The sequence below is a fragment of the Vigna unguiculata genome, chromosome 10 (genome assembly GCF_037176805.1).
Source record: "Vigna unguiculata cultivar grain cowpea cultivar isolate G323 ecotype 2 chromosome 10, ASM3717680v1, whole genome shotgun sequence".
In the NCBI taxonomy this organism is placed as follows: domain Eukaryota; kingdom Viridiplantae; phylum Streptophyta; class Magnoliopsida; order Fabales; family Fabaceae; genus Vigna; species Vigna unguiculata.
In genome coordinates this window covers 8,081,365-8,097,529 of record NC_140801.1, presented here as the reverse complement: position 1 = coordinate 8,097,529, position 16,165 = coordinate 8,081,365, and the positions used below count along the sequence as shown (strand labels likewise).

The window sequence follows — 16,165 nt, the reverse complement described above, 5'->3', positions numbered from 1 at the left end:
GTCTATGATGCACGGAAACGATAAGTGTATCGCATACGACACGTATATGTGACCCTATGTTTTTGTATGTGTGTTTAACAAGAAAGATGTGATGGTTGATTTGGTTTGGAGTGTTTGCCACTATTTCAGTATTAGGACATTGTTAATAAAAATGATTTTTTTGTATCTAAATACAAGCTAAGCTAGAATTTTCAGTGGATTCACTTTCAAGAATTAAATAGAAGAAAGAAAAAAAAAGCAAAAGCCACTCTATATCAAAGTCAGGTTTTGATCCTGGGACCTATGGGTTATGGGTCCACCATGCTTTCGCTGCGCCACTCTGATTGATAAAATATGATTCACAATAAGTACAGATGATTATAAATTTCAAAAAAACTGGCCAAAATAAAGAATTAGGATTTGAGTTTTGTCAAAAACAATTGACAATAATTTTGAACTCTTAAAAGCGCACACCCTAAATTTTACCCGGGTTAACTATGCTTTTGGTCCCTAAACTATAACACGATTTTGGTTTTAGTCCCTATTTGAAAGTTTGATCTTGTTAAGTCCTTGTTCTTATAAAACACATGAATTTGGTCTTCAATATCAGACGACGTTAACGGTTTTCGTTGCATGGCAAACGTGGTGCAAGTTCACCCATTTTAATTTATGGTTATGAATCCTTAAACTTTACATTTTTTATAAATAAACATATTGTATTTTAATACTTTTATCTCCTCTACAAGATCACCACCTTAATTTTAAATTGATAGTAATTATTTCTAAAATATTGTTTTCATTATATTTTAATAATTACAGAAGAAAAAAAAATATTAATAAACTATTCACATTTAATGAAGATTAATTAAATTAAATATGTTAGAAAAAACAACAAACTGAAGAAAGATTATAATTTTTAAGAACTAATTAGAATTGTAAGAACCTTAACATAAAATCAAAAAGTAAAAGTAATTTTATAAGTGATACTTAATTATTTTATTATTAAAATGTCAAACTAAAAAAATCATTAAATTTTCTAAAAATTATTATCTTTCTAAAATACATTATATAATAATTTTCTACGTTCTTTCTAGATTTATGATCATATTATCACCTGTTTGAAGACTAAAGAATACCATAAGAATTTTTGCTAATAATAATAAAAATCTATCTTATCAGATTTGTAATTAGAATAACTTAAACATTTACCTTGTGTTTGGATGAAATATTTCACTAATTCTAAAAAATTGCAATACCTTGTAAGTAAATTACTTGCAATTGAATTATTTTCATTTCTTAAATAATTAGTTTTAATGAAGTAATTAAAATATTTTAAATTTCAATTTTTATATTTTAGATAAAATAAATTAATTTTTATTTTATAGTGAACTCAGGTTTACCTTTAAGTTTAACAAGTTAACTCGACCTTTAATTCGATATGACTCATCTTGACTTTTGGTTCAAGTCGACCTTTGACCTGACTCAACCTTAGACTTGAGCCCGACCCGACTTGACATTTAACCTAGGACAACTCGACTCGACCTTCGTTCTAGGTCGGGGCAATTTGACCTTTGGCTTACCCAACTCTGCTCAACCTTTGACCAACCCTGCTCGACCTTCGACCGACCTTGCTCGACCTTTAACCCTACTCGAATTGACATTCAACCCGACCTAGCTCGGCTTGACCTTCAGCCCGGACCAGCCTGACTCGACCTGACTCTACTAGTTGGACCTGTAGATAATTTTTTGTTCTAACCAATGAGTATTTTCATAACTTAGAGAATTTCAATTTCTTACTTTTTTGGTGAAATTTAAATTATATTATTTTAGTTATTTGAAATAGCTTCTTAAAATTCTTCAATTTCATATTCCTTATAACTTTCTCATCAAAACATATAGTTTTTCTTGAAAGAATTTCAAATTCTCGAAATAAATAGATTACTCTCTTAAATTGTCTCATCCAAACACACTATTACTCTTTTCTTAGGTCATTTTAATTTTTTTTTGCATGCATGTGGTGTTTTTTATGTTGTATGTGATTCAAGAAAACTCAAGATGAATATATGTTTTTATGTGATCAATAAGATATATACAAATGATTGATATTAATTAGAACGACCTATAAAAGTAAGAGCATTTTGAGCAGAGCTAGGCTTTTATATCTAGATAAAAAAAAATAGTATTTTTATATAAAAATGTTTTGTTTGAACAATATAATAATAAATTATATGAATTTTTTTAGGAGTAAAATATTATTTGTTGATTTGATTATATAACAGAAATGAAATCACAAGGAAACATATACACATAAATTGTAAATACGAAAATAGAAAAAAATCCAAGTAAAAATAAATAAAGAAATTATCAAACTAGAAGAAAATCACATATAAAAGAATACAAAATTCGCCCAATAAAAAGGGGCAAAATATTTTTAAAGAAGGATGAAGCTAAAATATTTAGAATAAAGGCCATCAAAATATAAATAGGTTTAATAATGACCAGAAATATCTTCAACACACACCAAACCTTTATCTTCCCTTTCAAGTGACATTAAACATTTCTTTCATCAATTGAGGTGCTGTCACGTATCAATTTTTAAAAATTTGTCAACAAAATTTTGTAAAAAAATAATGTTCCATATATTAAATGTGGAGAAATTTTACTGGGTGAGATTCTAGTAGAGTACTCCAACAATACTATCTTAAATGCACATTAAATTCAGTTGTAGAAATTGAATAAAGAAAAAAAACTAGAATTTCAGAATAATACCCTTAATCACAAGATTAAACAACTAAACAATCTAATATATTCATAGAACATAAATGAAGTATACATGGATTATATTTTTATGAAATGTTACAAGTAAATAAGTTATTGCAAATAGTGTGGATGGTGAGTAATTTGTGGAATCATGGAGAGTGACATAGGAAAAGGAAAAGGAAAAGGAGAGAATGCAACCAATTAATCCTAGTATTATTTATTTTCTTATTATGACTATTAGGGAAATAAAGAGGTTTTAGGGTTAAAATACAATTGGTGTTGGTGGAGAAAAGAAAAAGGAAGGCAATGTGAGACTGAAGAGCAAGGGAGGCATGTAGCAAAGCTAAGGTAGTCTTGTTGAAGGATTTCTAGGTAAGGGGAGCTACACATTGTATCTATGTCATCTATTAATGTGATCAATGTTTTGTGGATATGAGATAAGATGGGAAAACGTTAATTTTTGCAGTAAAGGGTGCTAAGCCTTGTCCTCTTGTACTTTTTTGTTTGATATATGTTCTAAGCTGAATTTTCTACATTGTTTTGTGATGGAGGATGACATAAAGTGATGTCTCGTGGCCTTGAGGATGGGTAATAAAATGAGAAATATGGTTGGATTATTGTTATCTTTTATTTGAATTGGAGTGGTGAATTGTTTTGTTGGCCAAATTGGATTAAAAGGTATGAATTTCATGATAATGTTCTGCTGTAGAATAAAAGTGCAGTGGGAATTCGTGGTGCTGTATCATTTAGTGGTTGGATTAGCATTTTGGGTTGAATTGATGAGTTGTAATGGTGGACTATTTGCATGAAGTAAAGGGTTGGGAAGCAAGGTACAAAATGCTATGGAGTTTGGTGTTACTTTGTGTTGTGTGCCTTTAATATGACCAAAATCACATGTTTGACGCTATTTTTCATATTTCTGGGTCTATATGCACGTCGTCGGGCGCTAGTGGCGCTGAGCGAATTTACAAGAGGTTTGGTGCTAAGCGTTGATTTCTGGGCGCTGAGCGTCCTATTTTACAATAGGTCTAGCGCTGAGTGCTGATTTGTGGTGTTGGGCGTTGCTGATTTTTCTAGTCTACGCAATTTTTGTAAAATTGTGTTTCCCAGTTCGTTAATTGTCCAATTTAGTTGAAATTTTGGCAACTGGTTCATAACATGTTGTTCTTTAGTTTGAACGATATGATCTTAGTTTGGAGGTCTATAGTTGGAGTTCTATGTTGAGCATGATTGCTTGTTTTTCATGGTCACATTTTGTTGATATTTTGTTGTGATAAATTATGATAGGTTATGTTTGCAATATATTTCATGGCCTAATGATTGATGTATGATAAATAAAATGATGAGGATTACATGATGTCAATGTGTTGTGATACAGGTGATGATGATGCCTTGATGTGCCAACGTGTTATTGATTATCAATGTATATAATTATGTGATTATTGATTTATGTGTGTCATGATGAGAATTATGTGTGCGTATGTATGGAATGATATGATGTGGCATGATTTGATGAGATGTTGCATGAATTAGTATACATATGTGGTGGGACAATATGGTTTCTTTACCTAAAGGACTTTATCAAGTCAAGGTAAAGGGGTTTCGCTCCTTCATAAGTCTTTAGCATTAGCTTAGCAAGAGTGCTCCACCTAAGGCTTTATCGAGCGGGTGGAGTTATTGCTAGTAAGTCTATGGAAAATAGGGGATAAAACTTTTCCAAGAGGCATTGGTGCGTAAGAAGGGTATAATGGTTTGTTATGAGAGAATGTCATACCGTTAATATTACTTACTGGTAATATTCTTATGAGTTCAAGTTGTGGTGTTGAGAACATGTATTGGTGGATTTTTTTTTTTTATGAATGAGTTATGATACATTATAATATGCTACGCGAGTTACATGTTAATATGCGTGTTATGTGATGTGATACATGGTTAGGTCACCCTTGCATGTTTGTGGATGTGGTTTCCACTTGCGATGATCGTATGACTTACGTTGTAGATAGTAGATGTTGCTTGGTGGTTTATAGGTAGAAACCCAGAAACCTTGACAAACAACATGAATTGAAAAGAAATTCAGGCATCAAGGCTTCAGCACATCATGAATCACACATATCAATTAAAACACATAATTACAGCTTCCCTTACTTAGATTCCTTGCTCCAATTTCAATCCTAGTCCTCTCTTAATCCCAAACGTGATCCAATTCCTTTGGCTCCTACAACTTAACACTCTTATTTGCCTTCTAATAACTTTCAAGTTCAATTTTCCCATGTTCTAATAGTGTTGGTTGCTTGGCTATATGAAAAATGCCTTTTACTCTCCTTAATTCACTCTTATTCATAGTTTTCAGCCCATTAATTTTATTTAATACAAATTAAAACGAAAATATACTAAATTGCAATTAAATCTCATTATCATGGTGGTTCTTGCACTATAACTACTCAGCCCCTACCTCTCTATCTTTCTCGACGGCTGCTAGGGTTTCTAGGGTTTCTAAGCTTTCTCCAATGTAGCAAAAAATATGATAAACATGAAAAGGACTATATGGCGCTTCACCAAGGTTCAAACTCACATCCATACCATTACCAAGCATATGCATAACTAACCAATCATTCCATGTTTCATGATAATTCATACATATCTATGATTATATTATCACACTCCATGGTCAAGCACACATGCAAAACAATTAAACAATTAAATTAACACACTAATGATATACAACGGACTCAAACCCAAGTCCTCTCAACACATTCAAGTACTCTCAACAACTTGAGCTAATATTGTTCCTTGTCAAGATTGGCCCATTTAATTCCTTTAAATGCATCTACAATTCCCAATTATTGGTAATTAAATATTTATTTATATTTAATTTTCCCTGGTCTTACAATTTTGGTCGAACAAATACTCTCCGGATGGGTATGAAAATATTAGTATTTGGGGTTTTGCAAAAGAATTAGGAGTTACTTTCTCTAGTGCTAAGGAAGAAATCATAAGGGAATTAGAAAACATGGAAAGTAGAAATAGGAATCTGGGGAAATTGAGAGTGGGGGAAAATATTGTTGTTCATGAAAATCATTGGCATTAATATAAGAGGTTTAGTAGGGGGCATAAATGGAAATATTTAAAAGGAATTTTAGAAAATAAAGCAATAAATATGATATGCATTCAAGAGACTAATGTACAAGATTTGCAACCATCTAGTTGTTATAATTTGTGGGGAGATAATAATATAGATTGGGTGAACAAACAAGCTATGGGAAATTCAGGAGGTATTTTTACTATGTGGCATAAAGACATATTTAAGTTTGTAAAACAAATTGTAGGGAATATATATATTACAGTGATAGGAGAATTTTTATAGCACTACAAATATCAATCCAATCCTTGTCGCTATATTTAATGTGTATTCTTCTTGTGAATTTATTGAGAAAGTTAGATTGTGGGAGGAACCAATCAACATAAAGTTGGAGGAAGTATGTAAACAATGATGTGTTTTGGGAGACTTCAATGCGTTGAGAAAAAATAGTGAAAGAAGGGGTCTAAATTTTAGAGGTAGCACTGCAACAAGAGAAGTTAAAGGGTTTAATAACTTCATCGAATCTGTTGAATTACTAGATGTTCCACTAATTGGAGGTAGGTATACATGGTACAAGGATAATGGCACTATAAAGAGTAGAATTTATAGGATACTAATTTCTTCAAAATGGTTAAAGTATTGGCTAGATAGTAAACAATACATCAAAGGAGGACTAGTATATGATCATTGTGCCTTGTTGCATAAACCGGTTATAATCGACTAGGGTCCTAAGCCTGTTAAATCATTAAACATTTGGAATTCTAACCCGTCCTTTAACCAAGTGGTTAGACGGTCAATGGTAGTTTTAAAAGAGAAGCTAAAAAAGCTCAAGTATGATTTAAAGTCTTGGAACAATGATGTTTTTGGTATAATATGACTAAAGAAACATAACCTTATCTTGGAGTTAGGAGTCCTTGATAAGAAGGACAATGAAACAAGTCTAGAATAAGAAGACAAGTTTAGGCGAATGAAACTCTTGAGTGAGTTAAAATTGGTTCTAGAAAACGAAAGATCATTGTTAAATCAGAAGGCAAGAGTTAGTTGGCTAGAACAAGGGAACACAAACACAAAGTACTTCCATTCTAGAATTAGATGAAGAAGAATTAAGAATGAATTGAAAAGAGTGGATTTGAACGGATCATGGTGTGAAGATCCATGTAAAGTAAGAGAGGAGGTTAGGCAAGTCTTTGTAAAACACTTTTCGACACCTAAATATTTTAGCTTCAACCTTCAAAACATAGACTTTCCAACCATATCTAATAAAGAAAACATGCTTTTAACGAAGGATATTAGTAACCAGGAAATATAGGAGGTGTTAAATGAATGTGGTGCGACTAAAAGTCCAAGCCTGAATGCTTTTAATTTCCTCCTTCTAAAGCATAATTGGGATACCCTGAAGACTGATGTCTACCAAGCAGTTAGATGGTTTTTTTGGGAATTGAAAATACCAAAAGGGTGTAATGTTTCGTTCATAGCACTTGTGCCAAAAAAACAAAACCCTCTAGGCGTGGATGACTATAGGCCAATATCTCTAGTTGGATGCATATATAAGATTATCTCTAAGATCCTTACAAATAGACCTAAGAGTGTGTTGCCTAAGATTATTGATTGCTCTCAATTTGTGTTTATTAAAGGAAGAGGACTTTTGGAGAGTATCTTGGTGGCTAATGAGGTCGTGGAAGAATGTAGGTTTAAAAAGAAGAGGCTGACAATTGTTAAGGTAGATTATGAAAAGGTCTATGATTCAGTAAGCTGAGATTTCTTATATTACATGATGATTAGGCCTAAACGTCCGAGACCTGGGCGAATTGGACTCAGATTAGGCCCTACGCAGGCCAGTACACCATGCCTAATCATCCATGACATCCAACCTAGGTAATGGCTAGGCATAGGCAGCGAGTCATCCCACCAAAGTCGGGAACATGTCTACCCATGATCTTCGAGCCCGATATTCTAGGGGAAGTCTAACTTAAATCGGGTATAAGCCAAGTATAAAGACATCAGACTGACCTCGATAAAAGGGATCTTCTGAATTCGATACTAAGAGGAGAGCAACCAAAAACATTCAATTTCACCTCAAGAGTGACAGTTTCAAGCACGTTAGTTCTGTCGGAGTGTACACATCATGATAAGAACAACTCCTGTAACACCCTTTTTGAGATGCCACGTGTAATTTTTTTTTCATTTAAAACGTGAAGCACAACTTTGATACCACCCTATTAAATAGGATTTTTTTTTTCATAATTATTTTATCTTAAAATGACACTTGATAAAAACTCATTCAAAACCTCTTTATTCATCAATATAGATATATAGTTCCTCCAAACAAATAACTTAAACCGTCAAAATGAGACTTAATCTCAAATCCTTCAAATGCAAACTCAACCACTAAACTATTACATTTTTTATTTCATAAAAAAAAACTTTCAAAGGTTAAATCAAAACTCTCCAAAGTTGCCCCACGAGCTCCTGACAGCTAAGTTACAAAATAAGTCCAAAATAAGTCCAAAATCTGGAAATTCTGGAAAAGAATATTCAGGAGCTAAATGCACCCCTAGTTTTATTTTACACACCCCTCTTGCAAGTGGAACACAAAAACCTGTTCTGCACCCCAAGTTTTTACTAAGTTACACCCCTCATACCACTTAAACTCCACTCAACCAGATTATGCCATGTGGCAATCCTCACCTTCTAAATTTGTCCAACCACATGATGACACGTGTCATAATCCTCCACTCACTAATTGGCCAATCAGAGCTTGCCACGTCACCATCTCCCCAAATGAAATCCTAACCCTAATCTTTCTCCTCTCCCACCGTGACCATACCAGTAACCGCCGCCCCCAACCTTTCAGCCACCATGCACCTCACCATTACAACCACCGCATCAGCGACCCATGGCAGTGGAATCACAACCACATCAGAACCGGCAGCCACCACCATCTTCCTCCACACGAACCTGCATCACACCACCTTCACGCATCCAACCATCATCTTCACAGATTTGCACGACCACCGCACCTGCACCAGTTACGGCCACCATTGCAACTCCATCAAACCACCATTAACGCAGATCTGCACCACCATGTATTGAAATCCTACTGTCTAGGGTTTTAGGGTTTCACTGTTATTTATGTTGAATCTATTAATGTTATTAGTTGTTAGATTAGGGTTTCCCTTTTTCCCCCTTTTTCCTTTTCTGTTATCACGGAGACTATTTATAATAGTGCTCCCCTTTTGTTCAGAACGTGAATCTACATAATAAAAAAACAGAGAGTTGTTTTTCTTACCTTCGTGTTCTCCTCTGTTCCGCTTTCCCTCTTTCTTCTCGTCTCTTCTTCCTTCTCCATACTCCTCATTTGATTCAGAGCATCATGAGGGTTCCTCTTGGGACAGAGGTCTGCAGGTGCGAAATCTCTAGGGATAAGTTGGGGTCGCAATACTTGACGTAAACAGAAGATCCACCATCCTTCACTGCACCTGCGTCATCTTCAGTAGCAACTCGATGGTAGCCATCACACTTGGAAAACACCAACAATAACACCTTCATATTTGCACCGTGAGTTCGCGTCATCACTTCAGCACCCATGGCAACGCGCGAGCTCATGCAACAATAACACCTTCATCTTCGTTCCGCAAAAGTTGTTGCACCTGAAACCATTGTGCGACGCATCCACCTACACTGCGAAACAGCACCAGATTCGAACAACCATCACCACACTGGCTTGAGCAGAACCACCGTTTGTGAAGCCTTCACTGGAGAAGAAGAAGAATCACGCAACATGGCAGCCTCTACGCACCAATGACGCGTTCCGTCATCACTCACACCACCAGCCGCCGTCATTGCCATCTGCATCTCCATTGCACCTGTAGAAACCCTAATTCTGGAGAGAGAAAGTGCACTGCCACATGTCAGCTTCTGATAGGGTAGTCAACGGGTCAAAGCTGGTCAACTGGTCATAGCAACAGTTAACTCTGGTCAAATTTTGGTCACTATTGTAAAAATGGTTAAATAAAAGGGGCAAAATTGGAAATTGCACAGAGAGTTAAGTTGCTAATTAATTAAATAAAGATAAAAGATTTTAGCAACCAAACAAACAAAGTCCAATCGAAGTCTATATAAAGAGACCTAAGGAAGCAGAAGAAGATACTTAGCAACTCTCTAGTTTTCACAGATACTGTCATCCACTACATCTCTCATTCTTCCTTTCCTTTTATTTTTCTTTCCTTCATCATATTATTATGTATTCCATCCAATTCATGGAGGGCTAAGCTTTTAGGGTTGATTCCACTATAATTTCTTAACTGGATTCTGAGGTTAGATGAATTAATTTATTTGTTCTTTTGATTCTTGTTGAGATTTATTTTTCATCTATGTCTTTTGGTTCTTAATCTAGTAAAGGTAATGATTTTTACATTATAGCAAGTTAGCATTGTGTTAAATCTACATAACAATCGTATGAGTCTAAGGGTTTTTTAAATTTTGATTGAGAAGTTACTTTGATTATTTTTAGAAATTTTCATATGATTGCATGAGTTTTTGCTAATAATTGAGAAGTCACTTTGATTGATTGGTAAAAACTTAAATTAGAATTAATCAAGAAGTTACTTTGATTAATTAACCTTTGACTCAATATAAGGTTTAAAAGAATAGACATGAGTAACCCAATTTTCTAGGTTTTGGCATAAGCCGCCTGACAATGATGAATGCCCGCTAGGCGATGCAAGCAGACTTGGTTTGTTTTTGGGTTTTTGTGAATACTAGGGTTATTGTGATTGAGGGAAAATGGTCTTTAGCAATTGTTAAATGATGGATGCCATGAATTGATGAATTGTTACTGTGTTTTTGATGTATTGGATGAATCATTGCGTGAATGAACTTGAGTGCATGTTAGGGTTTGGGCAAGAATTGGGAATATGAGTTTTAGGGGATAATTTTCGTGGAAATGTAATTAAACTTTGTACGTTTGAGTTTCCAGTTGATTATAAGTGGAATTAAACACAGAATTGGATGTTATTGGGTGGAATTTGATGAATGGAATGAAGATTAGAGTTTTAGGGTTCGCACAGGTGCTGGAAAATATAGGATTTACCCAGAATTGGATGCACCGCGTGGCGATACTCAGGTTGCCGCCAAGCGACAACACAATAGTAACTGTATTGTGTGTTTTGCAATGAGAGGGTTTCAAGATTGGGATTTTGTTGGTGGGTACCTTATTTTAGGCAGGTGATAATGAGTTAACAAGTACAACATATAATCGTTGTGGGTTAAAATGTGGAAGGTGATGGTGTGTTGATGTTAAACTTGGGTGATATGAAGGATGGGTTAAAAGGGGAAGTTTGTAGGTACTGTTTTAGTGTAGTTCAAGACTTTGAGTAAATATATGCATGAATTGGTTTCTATTTTATAATTCCTATAAGCACGACTTATTTTTTGTTCAATTTAAGTGTTGGATGGTTTCCATTTGGGAAGATGTGTTTACTTATATGTGGACGATGAATATGACATGCGATGATGCAATTTTGAGGCCTGTAAAGTTGACAAAGTATGCAACTTTGTATTCTATTTTTGTTATGGTGATAATTGGTGAGAAACATGGATTTTGCATTGCCTAAACCAGTGAAATCCTCTTTACTGGTGTAGCGCCTGACGCTGGGGATTGGACCGCTAAGCGATAGCTATAAATAGGGAGTCCCTAGAGTGTGTAGCACCTTACAGGGTGTATTGGACCACTAACCGATAGTCGCAACACAGTAGGGGCCTAGAGTGAGTTATGCCTGGCGGTGAGAGGTGAGCGTTAGGCGGTCTACAACACCATTTTGCCTGGTGGAGCTTAGGTTGTGCCAAGCGATAGTGCAGGGGCAGTGGGCTTTTGTGGTGTGTTTTGTAGGGTTTGGTGTGATGGTGTTTGTTTGGGATGTGCTTGGATCCCTTTTACTAGCGGTGGTTCGTAATGGATTGTTAACACATGGTGATCATGGGCGGGAGGTCCATGATGTTGGGAATCTAGTGTGAGAATACGCGTGAGAGGCTCGTTTCGGTTAGCTCTACTTGATTGTTACGAGCGACGGGTTCCTGAATGGTTCCACACGTGTTGGACTATGAGCAAAAGGTTCATAGAGGTTGGACCATGAGCAACAAGTTTGTGGAAGCATTGGAATCCCTATGACAAAGATTGAGAGTGTGCTCGTCTCATATAGGTTATGAGATCGAGAGTGGCATGTTATAAAACATTTTTATAATTAAGAAAATGGTTAAGTATTTTGGGTGAGGGGTATTTACCTTCTTTTATGTATGTTTTGTTTATTATCTCACCCTTTATGTTTGTGTTTGGTGATGATCATGTAACTTGTTACATGGGAGCATATGATGTTGCAGGTGACAATGTTGATGCATAGAGCTGGATATAGGCTAGATATGGAAATTATTTTGAAGAAATATGTTTTTTTTTGTATTTATCTTAAGTATGACTTAAAGATTGAGAACTTGTAATCATTTAAGTTCTGTATTTATGGATTTGAATCAAGATGCATTTGAAAGTTTTAAAAATTTTCTGTGATTTTGGAATAATAATGGTGTTTTAATCGAATTTCTTTTATTTATTTTATTTAATTAGTAATATCGGCCTAGGGTTTTACAAAAACAACCTATTGTAGTTTATAAGATTATCATCAGATAAAGAATTGCATAGATTGAACCACTGACCTGAGTAGCCTCCTCTTCCTAGCCTTCCCGCCCCCCTTAGCTATACCCTTCGAATGGTCTTGAATTTTCTTACTAGATTCACCAACCCAAAATTGTTGCCTAACCATAAACTCCTTTGAATCCATAGATGTTTCATTAATGGTAATTGTGTTATCAAGCATACGTTTAGCATGAGGTTCCTATCATTCCAATTGAGTAAGATCTGCTACTAGTAGTTCCTCCTTCGTGTGATTGTTGCCCTCGCTGATCTGAGCTTTTGTGTTGCGATGACTTCTCGCAATAGCGAATCTGAATTGCACCTTCACTGTAACATCCTAACTCTCCCCGTTGAAGGTTTTTGTGACATGTCCTGTAACATAAAAAGTCGTGCCCATGCCCTATAATAGATTAGGATCTTTCCCTAGACGCTTTGCACGTGGGCACATTTCTAGCAACAAAGAAGGATGGGTGGAGGCTTACGGTTGCAACTGGGGTAACAACCTCTTTTTGGCCCAAACAAAAATTGTTAACACTTAACTTTGTGCACCCCTTGTCAACAAATTAGGTTGACTTTATACTTGGGCCATCATTCAGAAAATAAGGATTAAAGGAAGCATTATTAGCGTTAAGAGGTGTAGTAGTCTTTACACTCTTTTGGAAATTTGTCCCTAGTTCAAACTATACCTTTCCTAGCTTAGGTGCAGGTTCCCCCTCTTTAGCTTTTAAACCACATGGATCAAGAAAGTTTACGTTACCGTTACCTTTGAGTTTCTTCGAAGGAGCTTGATAACTTCGATTGTCGCAGACCTCCGACAATTGTACCATGTGATCCTCTTTCTCAATATTGCTCCCTTACTCAATCAAGGTAGCATTTTCATACCATACAAATATAGAGCTAGAGTTATTTAGCCAATCGTGGCTGAAATTCCTTTCGACCGAGGAGTTAGTCTGATTTGCACAATGATAAGAAAATTGTGTTTCGACATTAGATAATACCTCCAAGGCCACATTGTATACTTTCCCGTTAATATTCATACTCTTCTCTAACCATATATTACACCCAATCAAAACCTTAACATATAACCTTTCATATTCTAAACATTCCTAGGCTATTGTTTTTTCATCTATAGATTCCAAGGTACCTAGTGTGGCAATCACTTTGCCAAAGCATTGTTGTGACCATAAGTTAAGGGGTAGATCCCTACATCTAACCCAGACCTTCTTGTGGTGAAGTACCTAGGAAAAGCTCCAAGGAGAGATAAACTCAAACTTAGATTCCCACCACTCCTTGTTATCCTCAATGAGTTTGCCTACCTAAGATTCATCATAACCTTGAATCAAAACAACATTATCCCTCATAAACTTCACACTCAGTCGACGTAGACTCCCTTGGACAATTTCTTTCATGATAGAACGAACTTTTTTGCTATTACTAACTCTTCCGATATAACTTCCTTCCCACCATTTGACATCAACTTCTTCAGTTTCAAAGGTGATGCCTCTCCATTGTTGCTGCTTTTGTAAAGAGTTGTTACCTGTAACTTTTACAGCTTGAGCGTATGATTGATGACGTTGTACCTCCCTCCAAACAGACTGAGTTTTAGGTGCTTTTTACTCCAATTATTGAGCCCGATACCGCCTATCTCCCTTCTCAAATCTAGGTTTTTTCACATGCAGTTTAGACGAACCAATCCTGATAGCATCTAATTCCCATTGAAGCCTTTGCATATCTTTCACCTAGAAAAACCTCACAAAGCCATACATGGGTCCCCTCTTATTCAATCTTCTAGAGATGAAAACTTCAAAGACTTTTCCCCAACGCTGGAATACCTTCCACATATCATACTCACCATAGCTAAAGGGAAAATGAGAGAAGGAAAAAGTAGTAATCTTACCGCCCCTGGACATTCCCATGGTAACCCTCAATCCCAATCCTAGTCACAATGATATTTGTTTGTATCAATTTTTTTATCCTCATATATGGTTTGTATGTTTTTTTTATGATGTTATTTTTATTCTATTTGTTAAATTTGTATTAGTATTTGAAATGCATTTCAATTCCCCATTTTGTTTTTTAGTACTTTTCGAATTATGAGCTTCGAGAGTTTTTTCCCATATATTTTGATTAAGATATGAAATTTTTGTTTGAATTGCAGTATTAAACTAGTAATTAGGTTAGATTTAAGCTTTTGGTGGATATGAAAATGAAATCTCTAGTGAAAGAAGCAATTAACATGATTTGGAATTGGAGAACCGTGACATAGTTAAATGTAATTAATTACTACAATTTAATAATTTAATAGATGTTCTTTACATAAAAAAATTTTGAAAAGTAAATTTTTAAGTAAAAAGATCTCGTTACTAAGTTTAAAAAGTTTCCAAAACTCTTGTCCTAATTGTATTCACTTGAATAATAATTTTTATCACTTTCACTTATATAGTTTCTATATTTATATAAATTTCCATGATAATTTTTTTTAAATAATGATAAAAACAAAAACACTTTGTAAGTATTCGAAAGACCCGCTGCAAACCTTGGTGCAAGGAAATGCAACACTTAGAAAAAAACAAGCCATTGTAGAGGTTCAAAACTATATCAGGCATTGATTGTTATTAATGTAGATAGAGAAATGGGAATAATGATATTTTGACTCACTTTTTTTTCACTTTTAAGCTACCATTCCAATCATCCTTAGATCATCACATCATACTACTAAAAAAATCAGAATAGATAATTGAAGAGTGATTGGAATAGTAGGTTAAAAGTGGGTCAAAATATCATTATCCATGATATTTATTACATATGTAATGTCTTCTTTTTTATTCATTGAACACATATAATGTTGCCAAGAATTTTGGTTATGTTCATCAATCATTGTGACAGTGAAGGCGGTGAGTGGGAATGACAAGAAGATGATTGGCCTTTGGCATTGTGAGTCCAAACTCTTCTATCATGTCTAAGTTAGATGGTAACATGTTATTTGGAAGCTTCCAATCAAAACAATGAACAAGTTGTGCCATTGCCTGACGAACCCCAGTTAGACCCAGTTGCATTCTTGGACAACTTCTTCTTCCAGACCCAAATGGTATCAGTTCAAACTCATACCCTTTCATATCTATGTTCCTTCCTTCAAATCTCTCAGGCCAGAACTTTTCTGCATCATCCCAAGCACTTGGGTCCCTCATAATAGCCCATGCATTCACTATCACCTTTGTGCTTTTAGGAATGAAAAACTCTTCAACCATGCAATCTTCCCTGGACTCACATGGTATTAACAACGATGCCACTGGGTGCAGCCTCCGACTTTCCTTTATCAGAAATAATGTTTTGACAAAGAAAAAAGTGACAAAGTTGACAAAGTCATGTGGCACCCATTAATATTTCTTTTTTTTATTCTTTTTTAAAAAAAATATCAAATAGAGTTTTGAGTTCCTAAAATTTTAGGGTTTGGCGGTTTCTTATTTTTTTTCTTCTTTTCAAAAGTAAGAGGAACAAAGGGGGTTTCGTCTATGCTCCGTGATAGCCATAAAAACGGGTTCCTCATCTCAATTTGGAAGTTTGGTGCTTTGGCCTTCTTCTTCCCTTCCTTTCCGCAACACAATCTATGTCTTCCACAACCTCTATCGTTTCAAGTGGCGCCTCCGATTTTATTTTCGTTCATT

At 35.1% G+C, this 16,165-nt stretch overlaps 1 pseudogene; it reads right to left on the bottom strand.

Moving 5' to 3' along the window:
* Nucleotides 1–15,370: 15,370 nt before the first annotated feature.
* Nucleotides 15,371–15,748, bottom strand: LOC146882082 (cytochrome P450 71AU50 pseudogene; annotated as a pseudogene).
* Nucleotides 15,749–16,165: the final 417 nt, after the last annotated feature.